The sequence below is a fragment of the Lathyrus oleraceus genome, chromosome 7 (assembly GCF_024323335.1).
Source record: "Lathyrus oleraceus cultivar Zhongwan6 chromosome 7, CAAS_Psat_ZW6_1.0, whole genome shotgun sequence".
NCBI lineage: Eukaryota > Viridiplantae > Streptophyta > Magnoliopsida > Fabales > Fabaceae > Lathyrus > Lathyrus oleraceus.
The window spans coordinates 80,127,961-80,142,960 of record NC_066585.1 but is presented as its reverse complement, the minus strand read 5'-3'; the positions used below and the strand labels follow the sequence as shown (position 1 = coordinate 80,142,960).

The following is a 15,000-nucleotide window of genomic DNA, read 5'->3' as shown; positions in this document are numbered from 1 at the left end:
TCAGTACACAATTCAAAAGCAAGACAAAGGGAAACAAACATTAATAGTTAATCAGAAGCAAATGGATGTGCAAGGCACAAGGCTTAAGGCTTGAGAGCCAAACCACCTACAAAACAACAAGTTAGTCAATGATACTCAAGTAAGCTCAATCAGAAAGAAATGGTCTCATTGGAGCATTTGTAGCTTCACCTGAAAACAAGAACTCAAACATAAGTCACAGGACCACTAGGGTAAGCCTAGGGTCAAAAGGAATGAAAAAAGTGAAAACAGCAAAGGGCAAGCATCCAAAATCATGTTCAAACAATCAAGAATCAATGCCAATTGGGTTCACATTCATATCAATCACTATCATCATTTCATGAACAAAAGAAGTCAAAGCATGGCAAATGAGAGCTCATAGAAGTCAACAGAAAGACTTGCATCAAAAGTCAACTCAAACATTTCCAAAAATCACCAAATAAATCATGATCAATCCTGACACATAGCATGGTAAACATGTCAAATTTCATCTCATTTGGACAAGTGGAAGGCAATCAATGAAAATCAGAAAGTCAAAGCAATTTTGGACATGCTCAAAGAAGTCAACCAAACATGCATCAACTTGAAAAATCATAAATCAGGGATGGTGTATGATAAATGAATGGGACTAAAACCATGGCAAAGCTTAGGATGTCTAGTTATCTAATGCAAAATTTCATGTCCATCTAATAAAGTATGAGAATTTCACAAATGAAATGGCAACATGTGTTACACAAAGTCAACATTTGACTAGACAGCGGAGAAAAATCTCAAACAATTAGGAAATGGCATAATTAATTCCAAGAAAAATCACAAGTCAACTAGACATATAAGAGAAGGCTCATGCAAAAATTCACATTAATTGGAGGTCAGGAAGCATGTCATAAAAAATCATGAAATTGCATATCAATGGTGTGACACAAATTGTCACACCCTAGTTCAAAAATTCATAACTCAGCAACCAAATAAGATAAATTCAAGAACTCTATATCAAAATCACCATGGATGAGTGTAGATTAAGCACAAAAAATTTCAGGGTCATTGGATATATCCTCATCATTTAACAATTGAATTTGCAAGATGTACAAAATATGCATACATGAGCAAAACCCTAATGCCATTAAAAATTCAACCATCCAAAAAATCAGCAAAAATCATGATAAAAAAGTAGAGATTCATATGAACATGATGCAAAAATTTTCATGAAATTTGGAATTAAAATGAGTGAATTATGATTTTTGGAAGATGTTGAATCAAAATGAAATAAGTGAACAAAATAAACATGGAGTGGTAGGTCAAAGAGTTGACCGGTGGCATTCTTGTGAATATTAAACCAACTAAACAAAACGCATCGTTTAAGCTCAGCCAGGGAAATGTTCTGATTGGTTATGGGGCGATGGTACAGTAACAATCATGCAAAACAGAAAACACAAACATGGCAAACGCGTTCTGGGCTGGAATTTAGGGTTTTCAACAGTAACCTCATCATCAACAATCACTCATGACCAAATTCTCCAGAAAATAAAATCGAGCATGGCAATCGAATCAGCAAACAACAAGCATCATATATCCAGCATCCATTAACATTAATTCGAGCTCATATGGAAGAATCAAACAAAATATCATTTGAACATCAGTCTTCAAAACCAAATTACTCACTCCATACTCAACCATTTTACATGACGCAAAGCTCATAACAATCAGCATAGCAAGATCTATTTAAAACATAGCATGGTTTAGAAAAACAAGTGAATCGAAAACTGACCAATTTGGAAGTACAGTGATGGAATGGATGTGGTTTGGTCGCTTTGTGATGAAACAGTTGAAGCTCCAGCTTTGCTTTGATGAATGGCCAAAAGATTTCGACCCAAGAAGGCTCAGAATAGCTTTAAACAACATCTGCCATGGAAGAGTTCTTTGAAAACAGTCTGTGTTCTATGCTTCCAGTTGGGAAATGGTGATTCAAATAGGCTCAAGAGTGATGGTAAATGATAAAGCAAACAAGTTAGCTCGTGGTCCTTTTCAATTTTCAACCAGAATTCAAGGTGAAGAAATACTGTTTTTGAGAGAGAAGAGAATTTTTCTGCGTTCAAAATGATGGCTGCTGCTAGCTCTAGGGTTTGTAAATGACAGGAAATGAGTTTAAATACTTCTGTTTAATGTTGGTTAATGAAGTACTAAACATGATTAGCTCAAATGAAGCCATTTGCACATTTTGCTAATTTTCAAACAAATGCACATGGAGGGTGTGGTTCTGCCCGAGTTTGGGCCTTGGGCAAGTGTCAAATGTCATTCCAAACAAGTCCCAATTGGCCAAAATGCTTAAAAATCAATATTTGGAAAAGTCAAATTTTAACTTCACTTGAAATTAAATAATGCAAGTCCAAAAAGGCCATTTTGAATGGTGAAGTTTTGGTGCATGAGGATGACATTTTTGGAAAAAGGGGATCAAATGTGACTTGTAGGAAAAAACCCCACCAAATTTGGTCAAATGGTTTGAGAGATATGCCCTTTTGAAGTTCACAAATATTTGAGATTGAATTGATCATATCTTGCCAACCATACATGGGAATTAAGTGTTCTTGGACTTTTTGGAAATGGGAGAACAAGATCTTCAACTTTCATGTTGGACAAAAATTCATTTGAAGCTTGTATCATGATGTAAGTTTGGGATCAAGAAGTTTCCATTTTTGGCAGTTAAAGTTACAGGTCCAGTTTCTATTTTTGGAAATTTTCTGATTGGCTTCAAATTCTTCAATGATGTTGTTTGCCATGATATATGAGGCCTATTGGGACATGAATAAACTCTCTCAAACCAAATCCATCCATCAAAACCAAAGAATCAGCCACAGTTGACCAAGTTTGACTTTCTAGGGTTTTTGACTGATTGTGCATGGACTGATGACCTCTGAGCCTCCAATCTTTGACTTAAACACTTCAAATGGACCTCCAAGTCATGTGAACAAATTGGACCAACCCTAGGGCCTTGGCTCCTTGAGAAACAACCTTGCTTGCTTGGTTGACTGATCTCCTTATCAGTTTGACCTAATTTCTTGATTGACTTGCACTTGAGGCAAATGGGACAATGCAATGCTATGCAGTGGACCATGTTATGTCATGGCCTAATATGAGAATGTATGTACAATGATAGGTGCAAATTTGAGGTGCTACAGCTGCCCCTATTCAATCAGCTGGGAACCCGAACGGATGATAGCAACGGCTGTCAGACTTTCAGGGTAAACAGGGATTGAATACTAAGAACCGTAGAATTTGCACAATGCAGGGATCCAAAAATGGAAACGTCCACTGGGATCTGATACTTATTACTGGGTATTTTTTTTGTTTTTTGCAAAGGGTACGGCCACATCCAGACATCGCAACGACGATGAATGGGAAAAGAAATCACAACTAGATGCCAACGGACAACTAGGAAAAACTCAACGTTTACCGGAACCAACGGAGAGGTAACCAGACATTGATGAATGACTGGAAAAGATGCAACCATACGTCAACGGACGAAATGGGAAAAACTCAACGTTTACCAAGACCAACGGAGAGGTAACCAGACATTAATGAATGACTGGAAGAGATACAACCATACGTCAGCGGACGTAATGGGAAAAACTCAACGTTTACCAAGACCAACGGAGAGGTAAATCCACATGGGGACAGGTACAACTAGACGTCATAGGACAAAAGGGAGACTCACGTTTATCGACACCAACGGAGAGGAGGAAAACTCAACCAGACATCATAGGACGAAAGGGAGACTCACGTTTATCGACACCAACAGAGAGGAGGAAAACTCAACCAGACATCATAGGACGAAAGGGGGACTCACGTTTATCGACACCAACGGAGAGGAGGAAAACTCAACCAGACATCATAGGACGAAAGGGAGACTCACGTTTATCGACACCAACGGAGAGGAGGAAAACTCAACCAGACGTCATAGGACGAAAGGGAGACTCACGTTTATCGACACCAACGGAGAGGAGGAAAACTCAACCAGACGTCATAGGACGAAAGGGAGACTCACGTTTATCGACACCAACGGAGAGGAGAAAAACTCAACCAGACGTCATAGGACGAAAGGGAGACTCACGTTTATCGACACCAACGAAGAGGAGGAAAACTCAACCAGACATCATAGGACGAAAGGGAGACTCACGTTTATCGACACCAACGGAGAGGAGGAAAACTCAACCAGACGTCATAGGACGAAAGGGAGACTCACGTTTATCGACACCAACGGAGAGGAGGAAAACTCAACCAGACATCATAGGACGAAAGGGAGACTCACGTTTATCGACACCAACGGAGAGGAGGAAAACTCAACCAGACATCATAGGACGAAAGGGAGACTCACGTTTATCGACACCAACGAAGAGGAGGAAAACTTCACTAGGGAAGGGAGGGCGACGTTATGAACATCGAAAGAGGATGTTTACCGACATCAAAAGATGACCAGACACTTACGCATGACTGGAAATCACCGAAGGATGGTGTTTACCGACACCAAAGAAGACCAGACACTTACGCATGACTGGAAATCACCGAAGGATGGTGTTTACCGACACCAAAGAAACAACACACGCGGGTGCTGACGGGATACTGACATCCACAAGATGACAGGGCAAGGCTGAACACTTGCAGGGGGTCTCACTGGGGAACAAGGTCACGACAGCGAGCAAACAGGAAGGAACACCAAGAATACCGAGTTGTAGGTATGAAACGGGTGACCGACCAAAGCGTGAATTGGTTTGTTTTCCAAAACTCTCAACATCCTGAAGAGGGCTAGAAAAGCGATCTTGTTAAAGGATGGACACTGATTCCACAAGAAATACGAATCTTACTCGACTGGGGAGGACAATCGAAAGATTGACCAAAGAGTGCATGAGATATATTATCTATAGCCGTCAAAACGTAGATAATAACCTCGCATGGAAGATTATCCATAACCGGGTTGTAGGTTGTTAAATGAATAATCGACCGACAAGAAAGGTATCGGTATCAGGATTAGGTATGCAAAAGATGACCAATCAAAAGAGGATAAAGTTGCTAACTCGGAGCAAATACCCAAAGGCAGGGGAAGACCCAATGGGGACAATACTGCTTGATCAAGGCAAGTATCCAGAGGGGAAAAGAATATCAATACCGCAAAGAGGATACTGACAACTGCAAAGAGGGGATTACATCTACCGGTTAGTAGGCAGAAAACCACGGAAAAGTAACCAGTCATCGATAGGATGAGCACAAAGGGTTAACTCCACCAAGGGGATGAAAAATGGGATTTTACAACTACCAGCTAGTGGGTAGAAAACCACAAAGATAGGACTTACAACTACCGGTTTGTAGGTAGAGGCCAACAAACAGTCTGCTGAGAGACAGAGTGAGAAAAAGGATTTACAACTACCGGGTAGTGGGTAGAAGACCGTAAAGAAAGGACTTACAGCTACCGGTTCGTAGGTAGAGGCCAACAAATTCCGCTGAGGATAAGATGAATGAGTGCCGGTTAGTGAGCGACTATTCATTTATGCCCCAGGGAAGCACGGGAGACAGCCAACAGGAAGCCAATTTAGGATCGATCCAAAAGGCAGACTGAAACAAGACTCATCCTAATGAGGAAAGAACTCAATAGGGAAAACCCATCCCGTGTAGGGAGGGAACGGAAGCAACCGTCATCCACGAGGATGTATCTCAGTGGGGAAATGGCAGGAAAGGATAGACACTTTCTGCTTAAGGGGTTGGCTCTACATGGAGAGATCAGACACACCCAACTCTGCTAGGAAAACTACTGGAGAGATCTGTGTCACCAAATAGCAAGAGACAGCCATCAACAAATACATGGCAACAGCTGCATCATGAGTATCCAAATGCTATGATTATGCATGTATGCATTCTACCTAAAATGTATGATGAATGCTGACAAACAGACATGCTCAACACGCAGGTCCGGGAATCAACCGTCCGGAGAGAAAACCAAAGTCACCATAGAGCCAAGAAAATCCACTGGAGGCTGGGACAATAGGGAACAATCATCATCCTGCAGGGGAGAAAGACCACCAGAGGTTTCCGGAGGGATCGTCGGTCACAACCGGAGAAAAGAGTTCAACATACAGGCGGATGCGCCACAACAACTTGTGCTGGAAATCAGGGATACCAAGAAGCAACCAGATCTCTGATGAGGATACATAGGCATTGATAAAGCTCATCATGCCAACAACTCCGCTGGGGATCCATCTGAGGACATGATGGAGTACTGGGATGTCAATTCACCGAATACTGAATCTTCCAAGAAAAGCACCCATGCTGGGGGAGAGAGGAAGACTACTCTGCTGGAGAGAGGAAAGTTAAAGTCTTCAGTAATCACTCTGCTTGGGGAACTGCCCCACAATAGTATTTCAACAGCAACCTTGTTGGGAATGCCCCTCGGTAGGGCTCAAACAAACCTCTACTGGAAATGCCCCACGATAGGGCCAACAGGGACTTGGAGGAAGAATGTTGTACTGCCGGGAACATGAAGATAAACAACTTCGACCAACACTGCACTGAGCAACCTTGCTGAAGAGAAACCAAAAGAGGTTCAACAGGAGAAAGATAAAGTTATGCTCGAGATACGAACAAAATGTCTTACCTGTTGGTAATCATACCACCCTCGGGAGAGCACTTGCGGATCTCCTAAGTATCCTTCCATCATCGTGAATGTTCACTTTGTTTAAGAACAATTTTTGAAAGATTTGTTTATTCTGAAAACAATGATACTTTATCAATTAAAAACATGCAAAACATTTATTGAGTTGAAACAAATAAGAGTGCAAATAATTGGGTAAAAGCTCAAATTGATGTGATGGAATGGTAGTCTGCAAAGGGCGAGACTCCATAGATCTGTACAAGTTTGAAATCGGTGATATATATTGGAGAAGGCTACATTGAACATAATGACCTTTCCTCTACCATTCTGAATTTTCGATGTATTCAAAGCTTCAGTCGACGACGAATCGAGAATCCCTGACGGATGACAGATATAGAGCACAGTCTTGTCAAGATGCAGTTACTTGCCAAATCCCTAATTTTTGCCTAGATTGCCCCAGTGTGAGGTGATCAATCTAGCGGGATGCAAATTCTTTTTCAATGTCTCTATCTTTTGCCTGGATTGCCCTTTCGGGTTTTCAATCCACCGAGACGCTCCTTTTTGCCTAAGTCGCCCTTTGGGGTGTTCGACTTAGCAAGCTGTTTTGCTTCTTTTTTTTTTCTTTTTAGGCGAAGTATTTCTTGACTGCATCAGAGTTCACAGGACGAGTGAACTTCTCCATCCATTGTTGTAAGTGTTAAAACATTACCTGAAAAGGCTCTCTTGACAACATATGGACATTCATAGCTTGGGGTTCACTTGCCCCTGGAATCGGGCACGAAAGACAAGACCTTCTTGAGCACAAGGTCATCTTATCGGAACACACGAGACTTGACCTTCTTGTCGAATGCTTTTTCACTCTCTGCTGATATGACTGACCATGACACATGGTAGTTGATCTCTTCTTTTCGATTGGATTCACCTGGTCATAGTGACTCTGAATCCATTCAGCATCAGTCAACTTGGGACTTTGAGGGTGCTATTTCTCTTTTTTTTTTTTCTTCTTTCCTTTTTTTTCTTTCTTCTGATTTGATTTCTTTTGATTTCTTTTGATTTTGATTGATTTCTTTTTTTTTTGATTTTGCACCCTCCTCTTTTTTTTTCTTTTTCTCTTTTTTTGATAAATGCCCCAGTTGGCTGTTCCGCTGATTCTCGAGATGCAGCTGAGTGTGATCTTCTTTTCTTGCTCAAGAAATCGGGAAATACCGTCAGGAATCCCTTCAACATCATCTTCTTCGGCTTCGAATACAGGGAATTCAAAATTGGGAGATGACGTCCGATCATTACATTCAATGGGTTTGAGAAACAACCTGCATAAAGATTTTGAGTATAAAAAGCACTTTGAAAATCAAACAAGACAATCGTTATGCAGATGAAAAGATTGCTTTTATTCTTGTTTTTAAGGTTTTTTGTGATCACCAATTTCATGCAAAAAGCGAAAAGGGAAAACAAATGGAAAAACAAATGTTTAACATGAATTTATTTGAATGAAAATATCATTGCACAAAATGTTGCCAACAATGTCATCACTTCTCCTTTTGGCATGGGAGAAGGGTTTTTAAACAAAGTGATTACTACTCTGACTTATGAACAACTGTAGGAAAGCCCACAGTGACCCAATTGTGATAGATCCCACCGGGGATGACAACTGTCAGTATCTCTTGCATCAGTGTCATGAACCGGACCATGTTTGCCCTCATTTCGGCCAATTCTGCTTGAACCTGATCCATACTCCTCTGTTGATTCAATCTGGTTGAGTAGCGGTGCGGACGATGATCAGCAATCCTCTCTCAGTCAAAACCTAAAGTGAGAAGTCTCTCCCAAGCATGTCTGTAATGCAAGGATGATATGTACATGATATGCATGATGCGGATGCGGATGCTATTTTATCATGGATGATCCCGATAAAGGATATGCGTATGCGAGTTAACTTTTTCGGTTTTTTCATGCATTATTATTTTTTTGAAAATAAACATGCTATGATGCAAATGATGTGAAGATGACTGGTCAGGTTGTGCGTCTCAAGGCACAGGGTCAAAGCTTCGGCTTGAACTCTGATCACAAACATCTGAAACCCAAAGTCAATCTGATCAACTGGCATCTGAAACCAATCTGAGGAACCAAGTCACCATAAATCCGACTTGGGGAGTTCCGAAATAAACGAAACTGGAGATTACATCACTATCATCACAGGAACATCCACTGAACGGATGACAATCAGATCCTCTGAACCGGTACTCTCAATTCAACCCGGGGATCCGAAATAAACGGAACCCGCTGATAAACCACGGACAGAACTCCGGCGTCCCAGAAATAAATGTCCATAAATTCGGCTGAACCAAAGTCACCATCACAGCACCACTGGCAGAAACCGTATCTGTAGAGATCAAAACCCTCCCCTCACAGGTGAATTCTAACAAGGTCATCCTAAGGCGGACAAGGGTGTCAACAATCGGGCAAAGATACTCAACGGGTTTGCCCTCTCGGGTGTGCCGTTGTAGCTCTCTTAAGATCGTCTAAACCAAAGATCCGGGAAAGAACGGTCACCGAAGTCAACAGCTCATAAGAGATAATCCGACCTAAGCGGAATAACTCCACCCGGAAGGACTCTCTCAAATGAACCTCGTCCGGCTGTGGTGACATGTCTCCTCATCATGTCGTACAACATGTGAAGATACATGAGACCACGCTAATCCTAGGTGTATACTCAGGCCTGGGTATTGAGCCTCACTCAGAACACCCACCCCAAAACAGAGGAACCACCTGCACAGAAGACAGCTCAATGACAGTATGATGCATGCAAACATAAATGCAAACAATAAATGCAAACAATAAATAACATGAATGCAATAAGTCAAACAGCAAACAACAACCAAAACCCTATCCTAGAGAGCGCTAGGAGAGACTCGCTTAGGGAAGATGGACCAGCAAGAGGTCAACTTCTCTATAGTCCCCAGCAGAGTCGCCAGCTGTCGCATTACGCGAAAAACCGGCGGGAAAAGAAGAAACAACAGAGCCGCCACCGTGCGTTATTTATCCCAAAAGAGGGAAAGGAAACGCTCAGAGTAAACCTAGGAAAGAACATGGTCTCGCGACCAAAGAGTATGGGTTCGGGAGTCGGTTATGCGAAGGGAAGGTATTAGCACCCCTACGCATCCGTAGTACTCTACGGGATCCACGCACAAAAGGAAAGAATATTGGTTGCTAAACACTGCTCAAACTCATGCACACTGGCTGAAAGAGACACAGGAAAACAGACAAGACTGACTCGGCAGGATGTCACATCCTGGGCCTACTTAGTCTATCAGGCATAGACATCAGAGTCGAAGTAGTTCGGACTGGGGAAACGACACATGCTCGCTAGGATATCGCATCCTATGCATACGTATCTCCTTGGACGAAGGAGAATCAGAGCATTCGTAGCTCGGCTGACACGCACAAAAACAAACACAGGCAAAGGCAAACGTGGAGCCTGAATGCCAATCACTGGACTTATATCAGCATCCGAACCAACAAACACACACAGGAAACCAACTGCCAATCGATGGTCTTACATCAGCTTCCAAGCACACAACAACACAACAAGTTAATAGGGAGTCGGGGACTCGAGCCTATAATTGTCAAGCACACACTCAAACAAACAGACAACAAATTGCTAAGGAGTCAGGCACTCGAGCCTAGCAACTGTCAAACAACACACACAAAAAGAAAAAAGGCGCCCGGAGAGATCAGCTCAATCTCCTGCCTACATACTTCATCTGGTGTGAAGATCAGGGCGATGTAGTTCCCCTACGCAGGGAAAAAGGACTAGCCTAACCAGATAACAGAGGGAGACACAACACTAGGGAGACTACGACTCGAGCCTAGATGTCGTCATGCAAAATCGTCCCTAAGTTAAGGTTTCTAGCTAACTTGCACAGGAAGCAAGCCTATCCTAAACATGACTTGCACAGGAAGCAAGCCACACACACACCTAACTTGCACAGGAAGCAAGGGTCTCGATTGCAACTAGGGCAAGAGAAAGGGGAGGTCTCAATCGCAACGAGGGCGAGAGAAAAGAATTAGTGTTAGTTGTTAGTCAAACTCGACAAGACGTCGCATCTCGTGCCTACGTATCTCATCTGAATATGAGAATCAGAGTTGCCGTAGTTCGGCTGAACTATTACTGTTGGTTTGTGTTTTTTAAGTGGACAACGTCACTGCACAATCTACCTGATGCTCGACCTTTGGAGACTTACTCATCTGTAGTAGAAGGAGTTAACGTATCCTTAAGAGGGGATGATGTTTGTTTGTGTTTTAAGAAAGCCCAAGCAAGAAAGGAAGTCCTATACGAAGGAACCGTGCTACCTTAATTGACATGCAAACGAGACTACGCGGAGTCTAGCAAACCTAGGGGATACATTCACACCACACAAGCACATACAGCATGAAATAAACACACCAACAAGGGGCTCAAACATCAAGGCTAGGTTTTAGTCGAGGGGTCATATCAACCTCAACAAACAAACCACTGGAACTGGGTAGTGTTAGCTCTTAACCTTGCCATTGAGGGGCTAAGGTGAAGCAGATGAAAGGTGAGTGAAGATAAGACTTCACAGCTCTTATCCCTGGCCTGGGAGAGCTTAAGACAAGAATGTGTGGGTTCAGAAGGTGGGAACCCTTCTACACATTTAAAACTGACTCAACTGTACGATTGTACAAGATCTTGGGTTTGTATCTGCAATGCATCAACACAGTGGTGTGAGCAAAGCAGATGACACACAGAATAGCAGGGGATAGGTTGCATATCCCTTGGGTTCTGCCAATTGCCTCTTCACTTAGGAGGTCTTTGAATATGTACAGGGACAAAATCTAAACATACACAAACATTGCCTCTTAAGGAGGACTTCAGACAGTTGCCTGGCCAAGTAACAGGCCAGGTCTTCCAGACTACATGAAGATTAAGGGATTATACCTCAAAGCAAGTTGCTATTAAAGCAAAGCAAAGCAAGTTCAAAGAACTAAGCAACTAAAGGTACCTGAAATAGTCAAACAGATCAGTACACAATTCAAAAGCAAGACAAAGGGAAACAGACATTAATAGTTAATCAGAAGCAAATGGATGTGCAAGGCACAAGGCTTAAGGCTTGAGAGCCAAACCACCTACAAAACAACAAGTTAGTCAATGATACTCAAGTAAGCTCAATCAGAAAGAAATGGTCTCATTGGAGCATTTGTAGCTTCACCTGAAAACAAGAACTCAAACATAAGTCACAGGACCACTAGGGTAAGCCTAGGGTCAAAAGGAATGAAAAAAGTGAAAACAGCAAAGGGCAAGCATCCAAAATCATGTTCAAACAATCAAGAATCAATGCCAATTGGGTTCACATTCATATCAATCACTATCATCATTTCATGAACAAAAGAAGTCAAAGCATGGCAAATGAGAGCTCATAGAAGTCAACAGAAAGACTTGCATCAAAAGTCAACTCAAACATTTCCAAAAATCACCAAATAAATCATGATCAATCCTGACACATAGCATGGTAAGCATGTCAATTTTCATCTCATTTGGACAAGTGGAAGGCAATCAATGAAAATCAGAAAGTCAAAGCAATTTTGGACATGCTCAAAGAAGTCAACCAAACATGCATCAACTTGAAAAATCATAAATCAGGGATGGTGTATGATAAATGAATGGGACTAAAACCATGGCAAAGCTTAGGATGTCTAGTTATCTCATGCAAAATTTCATGTCCATCTAATAAAGTATGAGAATTTCACAAATGAAATGGCAACATGTGTTACACAAAGTCAACATTTGACTAGACAGAGGAGAAAAATCTCAAACAATTAGGAAATGGCATAATTAATTCCAAGAAAAATCACAAGTCAACTAGACATATAAGAGAAGGCTCATGCAAAAATTCACATTAATTGGAGGTCAGGAAGCATGTCATAAAAAATCATGAAATTGCATATCAATGGTGTGACACAAATTGTCACACCCTAGTTCAAAAACTCATAACTCAGCAACCAAATAAGATAAATTCAAGAACTCTATATCAAAATCACCATGGATGAGTGTAGATTAAGCACAAAAAATTTCAGGGTCATTGGATATATCCTCATCATTTCACAATTGAATTGGCAAGATGTACAAAATATGCATACATGAGCAAAACCCTAATGCCATTAAAAATTCAACCATCCAAAAAATCAGCAAAAATCATGATAAAAAAGTAGAGATTCATATGAACATGATGCAAAAATTTTCATGAAATTTGGAATTAAAATGAGTGAATTATGATTTTTGGAAGATGTTGAATCAAAATGAAATAAGTGAACAAAATAAACATGGAGTGGTAGGTCAAAGAGTTGACCGGTGGCATTCTTGTGAATATTAAACCAACTAAACAAAACGCATCGTTTAAGCTCAGCCAGGGAAATGTTCTGATTGGTTATGGGGCGATGGTACAGTAACAATCATGCAAAACAGAAAACACAAACATGGCAAACGCGTTCTGGGCTGGAATTTAGGGTTTTCAACAGTAACCTCATCATCAACAATCACTCATGACCAAATTCTCCAGAAAATAAAATCGAGCATGGCAATCGAATCAGCAAACAACAAGCATCATATATCCAGCATCCATTAACATTAATTCGAGCTCATATGGAAGAATCAAACAAAATATCATTTGAACATCAGTCTTCAAAACCAAATTACTCACTCCATACTCAACCATTTTACATGACGCAAAGCTCATAACAATCAGCATAGCAAGATCTATTTAAAACATAGCATGGTTTAGAAAAACAAGTGAATCGAAAACTGACCAATTTGGAAGTACAGTGATGGAATGGATGTGGTTTGGTCGCTTTGTGATGAAACAGTTGAAGCTCCAGCTTTGCTTTGATGAATGGCCAAAAGATTTCGACCCAAGAAGGCTCAGAATAGCTTTAAACAACATCTGCCATGGAAGAGTTCTTTGAAAACAGTCTGTGTTCTATGCTTCCAGTTGGGAAATGGTGATTCAAATAGGCTCAAGAGTGATGGTAAATGATAAAGCAAACAAGTTAGCTCGTGGTCCTTTTCAATTTTCAACCAGAATTCAAGGTGAAGAAATACTGTTTTTGAGAGAGAAGAGAATTTTTCTGCGTTCAAAATGATGGCTGCTGCTAGCTCTAGGGTTTGTAAATGACAGGAATCGAGTTTAAATACTTCTGTTTAATGTTGGTTAATGAAGTACTAAACATGATTAGCTCAAATGAAGCCATTTGCACATTTTGCTAATTTTCAAACAAATGCACATGGAGGGTGTGGTTCTGCCCGAGTTTGGGCCTTGGGCAAGTGTCAAATGTCATTCCAAACAAGTCCCAATTGGCCAAAATGCTTAAAAATCAATATTTGGAAAAGTCAAATTTTAACTTCACTTGAAATTAAATAATGCAAGTCCAAAAAGGCCATTTTGAATGGTGAAGTTTTGGTGCATGAGGATGACATTTTTGGAAAAAGGGGATCAAGTGTGACTTGTAGGAAAAAACCCCACCAAATTTGGCCAAATGGTTTGAGAGATATGCCCTTTTGAAGTTCACAAATTTTTGAGATTGAATTGATCATATCTTGCCAACCATACATGGGAATTAAGTGTTCTTGGACTTTTTGGAAATGGGAGAACAAGATCTTCAACTTTCATGTTGGGCAAAAATTCATTTGAAGCTTGTATCATGATGTAAGTTTGGGATCAAGAAGTTTCCATTTTTGGCAGTTAAAATTACAGGTCCAGTTTCTATTTTTGGAAATTTTCTGATTGGCTTCAAATTCTTCAATGATTTTGTTTGCCATGATATATGAGGCCTATTGGGACATGAATAAACTCTCTCAAACCAAATCCATCCATCAAAACCAAAGAATCAGCCACAGTTGACCAAGTTTGACTTTCTAGGGTTTTTGACTGATTGTGCATGGACTGATGACCTCTGAGCCTCCAATCTTTGACTTAAACACTTCAAATGGCCCTCCAAGTCATGTGAACAAATTGGACCAACCCTAGGGCTTTGGTTCCTTGAGAAACAACCTTGCTTGCTTGGTTGACTGATCTCCTGATCAGTTTGACCTAATTTCTTGATTGACTTGCACTTGAGGCAAATGGGACAATGCAATGCTATGCAGTGGACCATGTTATGTCATGGCCTAATATGAGAATGTATGTACAATGATAGGTGCAAATTTGAGGTGCTACACTTATCATTTAGAGGAAGGAGAAGTCGTAACAAGGTTTCCGTAGGTGAACCTGCGGAAGGATCATTGTCGATGCCTTATATGCAGTCCAACACGTGAATTAGTTTGAACACATGCGGTGGGC

General features: G+C 41.0%; 1 long non-coding RNA gene across 1 annotated transcript in view; it reads left to right on the top strand.

Annotated features, from left to right (window-relative positions):
* The window catches only part of LOC127105525 (uncharacterized), an 85,603-nt gene that overhangs the window by 58,181 nt on the left and 12,422 nt on the right, over nt 1-15,000 (top strand). The window lies entirely within an intron of this gene.